The sequence below is a fragment of the Sinocyclocheilus anshuiensis genome, unplaced genomic scaffold (assembly GCF_001515605.1).
Source record: "Sinocyclocheilus anshuiensis isolate Anshui unplaced genomic scaffold, SAMN03320099.WGS_v1.1 scaffold1116, whole genome shotgun sequence".
Lineage (NCBI taxonomy): Eukaryota > Metazoa > Chordata > Actinopteri > Cypriniformes > Cyprinidae > Sinocyclocheilus > Sinocyclocheilus anshuiensis.
In genome coordinates, this window is record NW_015548257.1 from 369,938 (window position 1) to 382,669 (window position 12,732).

At 38.3% G+C, this 12,732-nt stretch overlaps 1 long non-coding RNA gene across 1 annotated transcript; it reads left to right on the top strand.

Annotated features, from left to right (window-relative positions):
• The first annotated feature begins 4,761 nt into the window (after nucleotides 1–4,761).
• Nucleotides 4,762–11,242, top strand: LOC107655464 (uncharacterized). The gene is made up of 3 exons (XR_001630436.1): nucleotides 4,762–4,839; nucleotides 5,195–5,250; nucleotides 11,149–11,242. It is a non-coding gene; the product is annotated as an uncharacterized LOC107655464 (long non-coding RNA).
• The last annotated feature ends 1,490 nt before the right edge of the window (nucleotides 11,243–12,732 follow it).

A 12,732-nucleotide genomic window follows, 5' to 3' on the forward strand; every position in this document is an offset into this window, starting at 1 on the left:
TCTGTGGCTACGATCAAATTTCATGTCAAGTCTCAGCTCATGTACGCAAGTTTTTGAGTTAGCCTGAACTTGCTTGCTGCATAGTAAATCTGGCGGAGAATAGTATAATGACAACATTTTGTTGATTTAGATTATTTTCCTGACCAATAACTGAACTTGATTGACTGACCCTGGAGATATTTTAACAATACACTACTGTGCATAATGTTTATATTGTTTTCTTCTGATTTGTTTGTAGTCAGTGGTCAGCTGTTCCTTTAATCATGAGGAATGTTAGTTTGAGTCATTCTTCAATAAAAAAAATTGTATATTTGAATGTATTTGCTATTGAATGTTTACTGTTGCTGTTGAATATTTCTTAATAATTTAAAGGGGTCATATGATGCTATTTAAATTTTTCCTTTCTCTTTGGAGTGTTACAAGCTCTTGGTGCATAAAGAAGATCTGTAAAGTTGCAAAGACTAAAGTCTCAAATCCAAAGAGATATTCTTTATCAAAGTTAAGAGTCAACCATGCCTACCTAAAACGGCTCATTCGAACACGCGTAGAACTACCATTGTTTTGATTATAAAACATTTTAAAAGACCAAAACTGAGTTAAAATTACTCACATTAATCAATAACAAAACAGACTTAATAGAATTAATAATTAATACTGGTAACAACATTCAATTTATTATTTTGCCAGATGCTGGGAAATTACTTTTAAATTTAAAGGGATAGTTCACCCAAAAATAAAAACTACCTCATGTTTTACTCTAATTGTATTTGCACAGACTTGGGGGAAGTCGTGGCCTAATGGTTAGAGAGTCGGACTTGTAACCCAAAGGTTGCGGCCACATGTCACATCACTTTAAAACGTCACTTTAGTATATGACACTTTAGTATATGACTTTCTTCTTTCATACAAATACAGAGTTATATTAAAAAATGTCCTGGCTCTTCCAAGCTTTATAATGGCAGTGAATGGGGGTTGAGATTCAATAATCGAATACAAGTCCAATAAACTCTGTCCATCATAAAAAAGTGCTCCACACAGGTCTGGGAGGTTAATTAAGGCCTCCTGAAGTGAATTGATGCATTTTTGTAAGAAAAATAACCATAATTAAAACTTTATAAACCATAATCTCTAGCTTCCGCTATTTTTTGTATATGGGTTAGAGTGGTGTTCCAGCCGGATGACGTAGGCGTAGCGTAAGATCCGGGACATTTTTACTATGGATGGATGCAGTTTATTAGACTTGTGTTCGACTCAACCCCCATCTCAACCCCCATTCACTGCCATTATAAAGCTGGGAAGAGCCAGGACATTTTTAAATATAACTTGTATTCGTCTGAAGGTAGAAAGTCATATACACCTAGAATGGCTTGAGGGTGAGAAAATCATGGGGTAATTTTAATTTTTGGGTTAACTATCCCTTTAAGGTATATATTTTTATCAGTTCATGTTTCCCTGGGATTTGAACCCATGCCTATGGCTTCCCTATCACCATGTTTTACTGTTTGGGCAACAAGAAACTACTGACGATCCCACCTTCCCAACAATTTTGCACTCCACCCTCCAATCCAGTAGGTCTCAGGAATGCACCATTTAGGTTAAATTTTTCATTCTGTCTGACTTAAAGTGTCTTTCCAAGCCTATCACCATCACGGACTCAAGAATGAAACCATGCAAGGTTTTGTATGCATGAATGTTTATTAGCTGCAGGCCAGAAGTCACTGAACACACATATATTTATGTGAACAAATACATAAACATTAGGTTACATGTTTTTTTTCCCCGAGTTTGGTTACACTCACCTCTCTCCTAAGCATATATACCCTTTTGTTACTAGGCAGAAGCAATTCTCCACAGTCACTTCACATGTCTAGAGCACTGGTTCTCATTTCCAGTCCTGGGGACCCCCTGCTCTGCACATTTTGCATGTCTCTTTTATTTAACTCACCTGATACAGATCATCAGTTTGTTAGCAGAGAGATCCATGAACTGAACTAAGTGTGTCACATAAGAGAGACATACAAAACGTGCAGAGCGGGGACTGGAATTGAGAATCACTGGTCTATTCCTCATCTTTCCTGCATATAATTAAACATTTTGCCTAAAATCTTTTCCATTTAACTGAAGAAAGGGAGTTATACTAGTAATGGGCATTTTTGATTACAGAGGACTCAACAAGAACCGAATGAGCCGTGGCGAAGTTTGCCGAGGATTACCAAAGATTCTGATGAGTGAGTTGACAATACTGTGCAAGCCTGAGGTGCGTACTAGAAAAATGCTTATTATGACTGTTATTCATTTACATTTTATTAAAACCTGCAAAAGCCTTTCTGTCGAGTGATGTAAATACATTTTACAATAGTTTATTGTGCATGCATATTATATTTAAAGTTGCTTAAGTGAAATCAAGGAGTTTATAAGGCTGGTTTATTCATTCTTTATACTGTAGACATGTAGAACATATCTGCGTTTGTGCATCAATGTCTGTAATGTGTGCTGTAGGTGTGAAACTTTTAGGAATCTTATCCAAGTTGTAGGCTAGTCAAAATTGGTCAGTCAGTTGTATCTGACATAAAGGATCCGCGAATGAAACTGTGACCACAAACACCATTAACTTAAGTGAATTATATGGCAATAATCAGTAATATGCTTTCACACAAATAATTTTCTTTTTTTGAATGTTTCAATATGTGTTGACACAAATGACTTATTTGAATTTTTCGAAAAGGTTTGTTTCTCCCATCACTCAAGTCATACAGATTTGGAAAAACATGGGGAATGTTTTATTCTACACTAAATGCACTAATTATGTGGCAGATGATTTTATATAAAGTGACTCACAATTGTGGAACATTACAAGCAATGTGATGGAGATAGGGAGACCAGAGAAACTCCTCTAATCAACTTTTATATCTGTGCTGTGGTGCCTCATGAGAGATGGGAGAGACCAAATGAAGGGAAATGTTTTTATTTTAAAGTTGAATGGCTGTACAATGGTGAAATATCTATACACGACTGATAAATAACGTTTAAATTATAAAGTTTATAATCTTTATAATCATTTGGTTGTTTGGTGAATTTGATTCCCGGTTGCTTGTACCACTTATAATCTTATAATGGTTGTGCCCACGAGTATAAATGTCCACCAGCTGCTCTTAAACAGAGATGGAAGATGAAAGTTGGTGAGAGAATAATCTGCTGAAGATTGAAAATATAGAGTTTTTTTTTTAAATGTTATTTATTTTTCTAATGTTCTTTATTTTTGAAATGAAATTACCATGCCTGTATATTTATGTTTTTAACGATACTGAAACATCTAACCAACAGAACACTGGTTCTCAATTCCAGTCCTGGGGACTTATTTAACACACCTGATTCAGATCATCAGCTCGTTAGGAGAGAGATCCATGAACTGAACTAATGCCGAGTTTACACTTCACGATATTAGCCCGATTTTTCACTCGCCGACAGGTCGTGCAGCGTGCAGCGTGAACACAGCAGCAACTGAATGCTACCCCAGATAGTCACGCAGTGTGAAAACAACGGCGATCCGACGAGTTTGAAAATCGTGCCGTGTGAACTCGGCATAAGTGTGTCAGATAAGAGACATACAAAATGTGCAGAGAGGGGGTCCCTGGGACTGGAATTGAGAACCACTGCAATAGAAAATTCATATTGAGTTTGAATGTCGTGAGCCAATCAGGAGGCATCTTAATGGTCACGTTGGAGGCGGGACTCAGAGCGCGCGCAGTTTGACTGGGTGACCCGGATGTTGAGAACTGCGTCAAGAGAAACCGCATCAGAGGAGAGGAACCGATTAGTTTTAGTAAATGTTGTGAATGTATGTTTTTCAATACTCGTGTTTCTTTAGTTTCTCACTTGTGTAATTTTCTTTTCTTTACTTTTGCCATTAAGACTTAATGCTGTAACATTCTGAATGAACTTGTTTTATTATATTCACAAACGGTCTGAGGATTAGTAATCGCTTTCTCAGATGCTTTGTAGTCGCTGGAAATCGGTGAGTAACATTCAGATAAACATTCTCACAAAACTCTTACAGAGTTTATTTATTAAGGTTTATTATGTTTAAGGTAAGAAGTGGTGAGTTATTGGAGTACGTATTTAATTGTTTTGAATATTGAAGTCTCTGTGCTCTGCACTGTGAGGGTATAATCCATAATATGAGCACTTTAATCTGACTAAAGAGCAATTTGTTAAACCCTTTTCTTTATTTATGTTGTCCAAATTGTATAAACTGAATCTGATTTAAAGGCGTTTTGATGCAAGTTATTCTATAGAGTCACTGTGTGCAGTAATTGTTTAAAATGTAATTGTCAGCAGTTTTAAAGTGTAAGTCCCTGAATTCTGGAATCAAAGGAAAAACATTGGTTATTTAAAGTAATTTTATTTTTTGAATGAATATCATAATCACAGTTCCAGAGGACACAGTGAATTATCTTGATGAATTAAAATCAGAAAGAAAAAAGTAAATGACCGTAGTAGTGACATTCAATCGCAGAGCATGTTCAATTCAGGATGCTCTGAATTCTTCATATTTCGGCATTTTATTCAACATAACTTTTTAAAAATGTATTCATAACCTATATTTTAAGGTTAAGATGAACGTAGATCAGTGGGCAAGATGAGAACTTAGATAAGGTTTGTCCAAGAAGTTATATTTGTCCCTAAACTTCTGAAAAAAGTCTCAAACGGGGCGGGGAAGTCGTTAAATCTAGCTACAAAGTAGCTAAATTGGCAACGCTGGTCCTGTTGAAGGTGGAAGAAAGCATGTGAAGCTGATTGAATGTGACAGCTGAACTGCATCAAGAGAAATGCCATCAGGTGAGAAGTGTAGCCTTTATCTTATTTGCCTGTTTTCTTCATGCATGTTTTTTTTCCTCTTCATCTGTGGTATATTCACTTAAGTGTTTGTTTTTCTTCTATTTTTTAAAAAATTTGGTTAAGAATTTCCTCTGCTTCCTGAACTTGGTGTTTTGTTTTATGTACAGACAAATTGTGACTTTAAGGAATAATTTTAGAAGAGCTATGACAGTGGCAAACATTTCTTTATTGTAATGTGGGCAATGACTATACAATGAGTGGTAAGACTTTTAAAGCTCAAATGCAGAGCTTAATGTTTGACTGTGTATGAATGTCTTGGGTTTCACATAATCTGCTCTGGTTTTTGCTCTTTCAGATCCTACACTTTCCTGGGCATTGTATAAGAAACCGTTTGCTTCACTGTGGCATTTGGTGAGGTTAAACATTTCGGTATTTGTGATTAGTTCTGAATTTCTGAGGAACTATGCACCAAAAGGTAAAATTGTTTTCTAGAGTGTAGGCAGTTCTAAATTGATTGTTGCTGTTAACTTGTTCAAGTGTCTTGCTGTTAATACAATTTTGTGGCTTATAGCTGTTGTACATCAATGGCCCTTTGGGTTCACATGTCTTATGGTGCCTTTATCAAGAAACTATTTTATTTTTCTCTAAGTATCAGCATGACTTGCATCTTATTACTGATGTGACCATAGTTTTAAAACCTATACTGACATCTATCGATATTAAACTGCTTCGTCTGTGCTGCCACCACTATATCTGGAATGTATCAAGTGTTTGAGTTCCCTTTTAAGCTGAAAGGACATGGTAGCATGGATGGTCAGTGGCACCTTGTGTATGCTTTTTCATATTTATAGAGAAAGTTAGTGTCTCTAAAGTGACTTTTAACCCCACTTTTGTCTGTTTCTTTAATTTCCTGTTTATTGAAATGTCTAAATGCTTCTGTAGACAAATTCTTTCTCCGATATCTATGCTGTCTTGGTACTCAACCACAGCCTTTCACACTGTTTTGGACTATATAGGGCAGCCAGCAACAAAGCTGTCATCATTCCTGCTTTTCATCTCTGCCAGTCAGTGACAATGCAACATTCAGGCTTTGACAAATATTGGTTTCCAGGTAACACTGAAACTGTATTAGCCCTCTATGGACCTTTCTCCCATACTGCTCACTCAGCTGGGCAGGGTAAGTATCATGCTATGACTTCCTAATCATGCCAAAATGCCTTTCTTGATGCGGTCAACTCTTTTGACTTGGTGGCAGTTGGCAAGTTCTATGCAATTTAACCACCTACTGAGATGATATTGTAAGTATTGGTCGCTTCTCTATTTAAAATTTCTTCCTTGACTATATCAACTCAGAGGACTGTAAGAGACTGTTGTGTTTTTGTGTTCACGGAAAGTCTCTTTTGTCAACCAGTCTTGCTTTGGAAGAAGTGTTTTCTTTCTGAAGATCGCCTTGAACCTGTTTAAGTTCTTCAATGAGGGTGAATGTTGTTCTCGCCATGTGACTTCAATTCATCCCTGTTCACCAAATGCAGAAGTATAACTGCACCATAGACCAATTGTACAGCTGCTGGTTGGCTGTTAACGCTGACTTCACCTTTCCACTCAAAGCGTCACATTTGTTTTTGACTGGGACATGGAGACGAGACTACTCCCTCTGTGCTCTGGTAGACTTCCACACTCCTCAACCACCTGAATTACCTTAAGCACAGCCATTGTGGACCGTGAGTATGTGTGCTACAAATGCAGGCATGTGAGACGATGGGAAGTCCATGTAGTTTTAGTGATTGAGATCTTGAATTTCAGTTATTGTACGGGCAAACATCAGCGGTTCAATTTGTTCTTGTTGCTAGTTTCCTAAGGTTTTTTTTTTTTTTTTTTTTTTTTTTTTTTGTGGGTGTATTTGGCTGGAACTTCAAAAATGCAACCACTGAGATCCGCATGCTGCTATCCTGTCTTGACAGCCCACTGACGACTTCAGTCCCTTTCCCTGGGTAAGTCTCTTTTCACAACTCCAAGTCCTCCTAGTCTTGTTCGACCTCAGATGGTTCCGTACTACAGCAACTCAAGCCAGACAATCAGCTGGACATCAATGCATGTAACAATCACCCTTTTATTTTTACATTTTGTACATGGATTAAAACAAATGCATATTGGTTTTTACTTGCATTGAGTTTACAATCAAGTTAAATTTGTGCAAATTTCTGACTATGCCTGAAGGGCCTCCAGGAGAGACCACAGACACCCAGAAAAGTAATCATAGCCTTCGGAAATGTGGAGAAGTTGTATTCACGGAACTGTGATTTGAAACTCAACTAGGACTCCTGGTTTTCAGTCTGCATATTGGTTCAGTGGCACCTCTGCTCCTACAATACTAGGAGTACTACTTTGTAAGGAGACTCGTAAAGAGGCAAACCGAAGGTAGTCAGTTGTCTGTGTATATTCACTGCCACTTAAGTGCAGATATCAGATGTATAGTGGCGCCCCAAACTTAGGACTCATATGTGCAGCTGCAAGTCTTTTTATCAATGTGCACAAGGAAGAACTATAAAGATGGTTAATGTGTTGCACTGATAACTGTAATGGTTTTATGGTTTTAATTGAGAGAAATAGGCTTCAGTGTTTACAAAGGCTCTCTTTACATGTCTGCAGTGCTATTGTCTGACACTTTGTGGCTTTGCAATTGATGTTAGTCTTTTGAATATTTAGATAAGTCTGTTATATTTGTTCATTTGGGATTTGCACTAACATTCCTTGTTTGTTTGAATTTAGCGCAGAGGTGTCCTGTGAAGAGTTAAAGTGATAGTTCACCCAAAAACGACTTTAAACTTACTCAGACAAGTTTGACAACTTCCCAATGAGTTTCTTCTGAACACAAGACATTTGAACAATGTTGGTAATAAAACCGTTTTCAGAAGTTTGTAGCTATACTCTGCTCATCTTGGGCTTTGACTGGGACCTAAATTTGACCAAAGGACAAAGTGACTCCACCCTCTATCAACTTGGAGGGAGGTGTTGGAGAGCAGGTGTGCTTGTTGCTAAAATTTGGAAAAATTATCTTCTGTACAACAGTCTTGAATCTCTTGCAATTATGAATGCTTAAGTTTGTGGTGTTTGTTTTCTAGGTAAGCTTGACAACATGGAGCTGGATGTAATGTTATTCTCCTTTAAGGATTGATGCCCGCTCGTTGGCTTTGCGGTCCATGTTGATGTGGCTCATGCAAGAGTTCTAAGCCCTTCTAGCCTTGTTTGACCTTAAATGGCTAAATGCTACAACTCTGTTGTACCTCATTTATACAGAAGCCTCAATGTTCTTGTTTCTTTAAATTAGTTAATGAGTTTAATTTTGTCACAATCGGGTACTGACAAGGCCTTAGGAACATTCTCCAGCAGCTGCCTAGGTGAAGGAGTCCCTCTTGAACTGAAGACTAACCCGTGTCCCTTGCAATGTTTCCAACACCTGGCATATTGGTCTTGTTGCTGGGTCAACAGCTTTAAGGTGAATGCTGTCACTGTTCAATGCAGCATCTGTTAAAACTATGCTAGGTGTGTTTCTTGAAAATGAAGGCAGAATGGTTCATTTGGATCATCGCTACCAACTGCAACCCATCAAGTTGCATTTCTGACAAGTTGCTCTGGTGTAGTGATTGACTTTTGTGGGTGTATTTGGCTGGAACTTCAAAAATGCAACCACTGAGATCCGCATGCTGCTATCCTGTCTTGACAGCCCACTGACGACTTCAGTCCCTTTCCCTGGGTAAGTCTCTTTTCACAACTCCAAGTCCTCCTAGTCTTGTTCGACCTCAGATGGTTCCGTACTACAGCAACTCAAGCCAGACAATCAGCTGGACATCAATGCATGTAACAATCACCCTTTTATTTTTACATTTTGTACATGGATTAAAACAAATGCATATTGGTTTTTACTTGCATTGAGTTTACAATCAAGTTAAATTTGTGCAAATTTATCTGACTATGCCTGAAGGGCCTCCAGGAGAGACCACAGACACCCAGAAAAGTAATCATAGCCTTCGGAAATGTGGAGAAGTTGTATTCACGGAACTGTGATTTGAAACTCAACTAGGACTCCTGGTTTTCAGTCTGCATATTGGTTCAGTGGCACCTCTGCTCCTACAATACTAGGAGTACTACTTTGTAAGGAGACTCGTAAAGAGGCAAACCGAAGGTAGTCAGTTGTCTGTGTATATTCACTGCCACTTAAGTGCAGATATCAGATGTATAGTGGCGCCCCAAACTTAGGACTCATATGTGCAGCTGCAAGTCTTTTTATCAATGTGCACAAGGAAGAACTATAAAGATGGTTAATGTGTTGCACTGATAACTGTAATGGTTTTATGGTTTTAATTGAGAGAAATAGGCTTCAGTGTTTACAAAGGCTCTCTTTACATGTCTGCAGTGCTATTGTCTGACACTTTGTGGCTTTGCAATTGATGTTAGTCTTTTGAATATTAAGTCTTTAAGTTATATTTGTTTATTTGGGTTTTGCACTAACATTCCTTTGTTTGAATTTAGCGCAGAGGTGTCCTGTGGAGAGTTAAAGTGATGGTTCACCTAAAAATGACTTTTCACTTACTCAGAAGAAACTCATTGGGAAGTTGTCAAACTTGTCTGAACACAAGACATTTGAACAATGTTGGTAATAAAACCGTTTTCAGAAGTCTGTAGCTATACTCTGCTCATCTTGGGCTTTGACTGGGACCTAAATTTGACCAAAGGACAAAGTGACTCCACCCTCTATCAACTTGGAGGGAGGTGTTGGAGAGCAGGTGTGCTTGTTAAAATTAGGAAAAATTTTCTTATGTACAACAGTCTTGAATCTCTTGCAATTATGAATACTTAAGTTTGTGGTGTTTGTTTTCTAGGTAAGCTGGACAACATTGAGCTGGATGTAATGTTATTCTCCTTTAAGGATTGATGCCCGCTCGTTGGCTTTGCGGTCCATGTTGATGTGGCTCATGCAAGAGTTCTAAGCCCTTCTAGCCTTGTTTGACCTTAAATGGCTAAATGCTACAACTCTGTTGTACCTCATTTATACAGAAGCCTCAATGTTCTTGTTTCTTTAAATTAGTTAATGAGTTTAATTTTGTCACAATCGGGTACTGACAAGGCCTTAGGAACATTCTCCAGCAGCTGCCTAGGTGAAGGAGTCCCTCTTGAACTGAAGACTAACCCGTGTCCCTTGCAATGTTTCCAACACCTGGCATAATTGTCTCGTTGCTGGGTCAACAGCTTTAAGGTGAATGCTATCACTGTTCAATGCAGCATCTGTTAAAACAATGCTAGGTGTGTTACTTGAAAATGAAGGCAGAATGGTTCATTTGGATCATCGCTACCAACTGCAACCCATCAAGTTGCATTTCTGACAAGTTGCTCTGGTGTAGTGATTGACTGTTATTTGGTTTTGTAATCGAATTGTACGTTATGATTTTATTTATTGTATTATGCATCACTGTTTCCCTTGTAAAAAAAACAAAAAAAACCCCCCTTTTTTTCCCAAGAAGCCCTGATGGCAATAAAAGCACTTTAATCCAAGCCCAGCTGTATCTGGTTGACATCTGAAGGTAAGAAATTACAGCTTGCACTTTCAACATGAGCTTTGTTTGACTCTTTCAAAATGTCAGTTTTAGATTGTAACCATGGGCTTTGTATTTGGAGTTTAAAGAACCAAGAGCTTTCACCTGTTTAGTGTACAGAACTCGGCTCTTTTTGTTTGTTTTGTTTTTTTCTATGTACTGTTTTTCTGTGCACATCACCCATATATCTTTGTTTTTACTGCTGTCTGGCACAGTCATAGCCCTGAAGCTGAAACCACTCTCTGCTCACCTTTGGCTTGACAACTGAATTGTACTACAGGACATGCTGACACATCTGCAGTTTGTCCCAGAGCCCACATCAGAACCAGGAAGGGCAATGCAAATAACTCCTTTTGAATTTAATGCATTTTTTTTTAATTAAAAAAAAATAATAATATATTGTCGTAGTCGTGTGTTTATTAGTCACGTTGAATCAATGAAAGCAGTAAAATCTTCTGTTTATTCAGGATTTCTTCTGCGGGGTGTATTTGGAGTTTCAGCGCGAGTGCGCCCTCTGGCCTTCGGATGGAGATTTACTACTGATCACAGAACCCTGCTTCACTGAAAGACACGCATTACAATTGCAGCTTCTGCCTAATCGTGATTTATCGCCTTTGTGATTAATTTCCAATAATCGCATAGCCCTATTTCAAATCATCTCCGATGTATTAAGCAAGGTACGAAGAACGGGCCCCAGAAATATGACTTCTGAATTTAGCAGGTTACGACCACATTATGGATAATACAGCCATGGGTCAATGCAGCCTTTGATCAACCGACGTTAGGTGTAGTAATTGGTAAGGAGCAGAACAGAAGGCAGTGTCGGTCACCTGCAGGTGCATATCAAAAGCCAGTTATGCTTAGTTATGTAGGGGTTACTGATCACAGAACCCTGCTTCACTGAAAGACACGCATTACAATTGCAGCTTCTGCCTAATCGTGATTTATCGCCTTTGTGATTAATTTCCAATAATCGCATAGCCCTATTTCAAATCATCTCCGATGTATTAAGCAAGGTACGAAGAACGGGCCCCAGAAATATGACTTCTGAATTTAGCAGGTTACGACCACATTATGGATAATACAGCCATGGGTCAATGCAGCCTTTGATCAACCGACGTTAGGTGTAGTAATTGGTAAGGAGCAGAACAGAAGGCAGTGTCGGTCACCTGCAGGTGCATATCAAAAGCCAGTTATGCTTAGTTATGTAGGGGTGTAAAATTACTGCACAAGTCTTTAGCAATGTGCACTTACAAAAAGCTTTAGGGATTGTTGGTCACTGGTGCGTTGAATTTAATAAGTCAATATTAACAGTTAAACTCATTTTTCTTTTCCAGACTACTTTGCTTGCAAGGTTCTCCACATTTTTGGTGCGCTGCTTGTTTCAGACTGACAGGGCTTGTGGAAAACCGTTTTAAAGACCCTTTTTTTTTTTTTTCTCCGTGTGGTTGTAATTTAGTTAAACTTTACCTGCATATATCTATCTCTATAATTTAAGGCCATGCCTTATGCTTTTTTTTTTTTCTTATCTTAAATCTTAAAATCTGTTGCCTGTTGTAGTCCATTTGTTAGGGTTGCATTTGTTTTAGTACTTTTTGCAGGTAAAGTTAATGTTGCTTTAATTACTTTAATGCAGAAATGTTCTGTGACCTACTTGTTGTGTTTTTGTTCCCTTACAGTATTAAAACTAATCTAGAAGTGTCAGCTTGTCGTGTTATGCTCTCCTTGTTTTGGTGAACAAACCTCTGTGAAGACCTGAGGGTCTACCAGCAAATGTTCTTGGAACAAGGGTGCAGAAAAGGCACAATATTGTAGTTCCTTGACTTCACTAATATTAATGCTTCCTAGGCACATTGCTGTTTGTCCCCTGGATTATTCCTGCTGATCATCCAGAGGACACAAACGGCAGGTTTCATTTTAATTTCCTCAGTAATCACCAAAATCTATTGTGTGTGTGTATATGCAACAATCTTTTGACTTTCATGTAGTTAACATCAACCGGACAACATCAACTTAACATTTACTCTGTCTCCTAGGTGAGGTAGAGTTGGATGTGCTGTTGTCCTGTTCTTTGATTTACACATCCTTCCCCACCCGACTGTCCTAATCATGGATAACTTAAGCACTCATCTAGGTAAGTCTCAATCCTAATAAGTTCTTCTCGCCTCATTTGATCTCTGGGAATGTGGAGAGCTTTCTTCAGGAAAAGGTTAGGGTTAGGGTTAGGGATTATAGAAACCAAAGGTTAGGGTTAGGTTTAGGGTTAGGGTTAGGGTTAGGGATTACAGACCCAGAAGCCAGA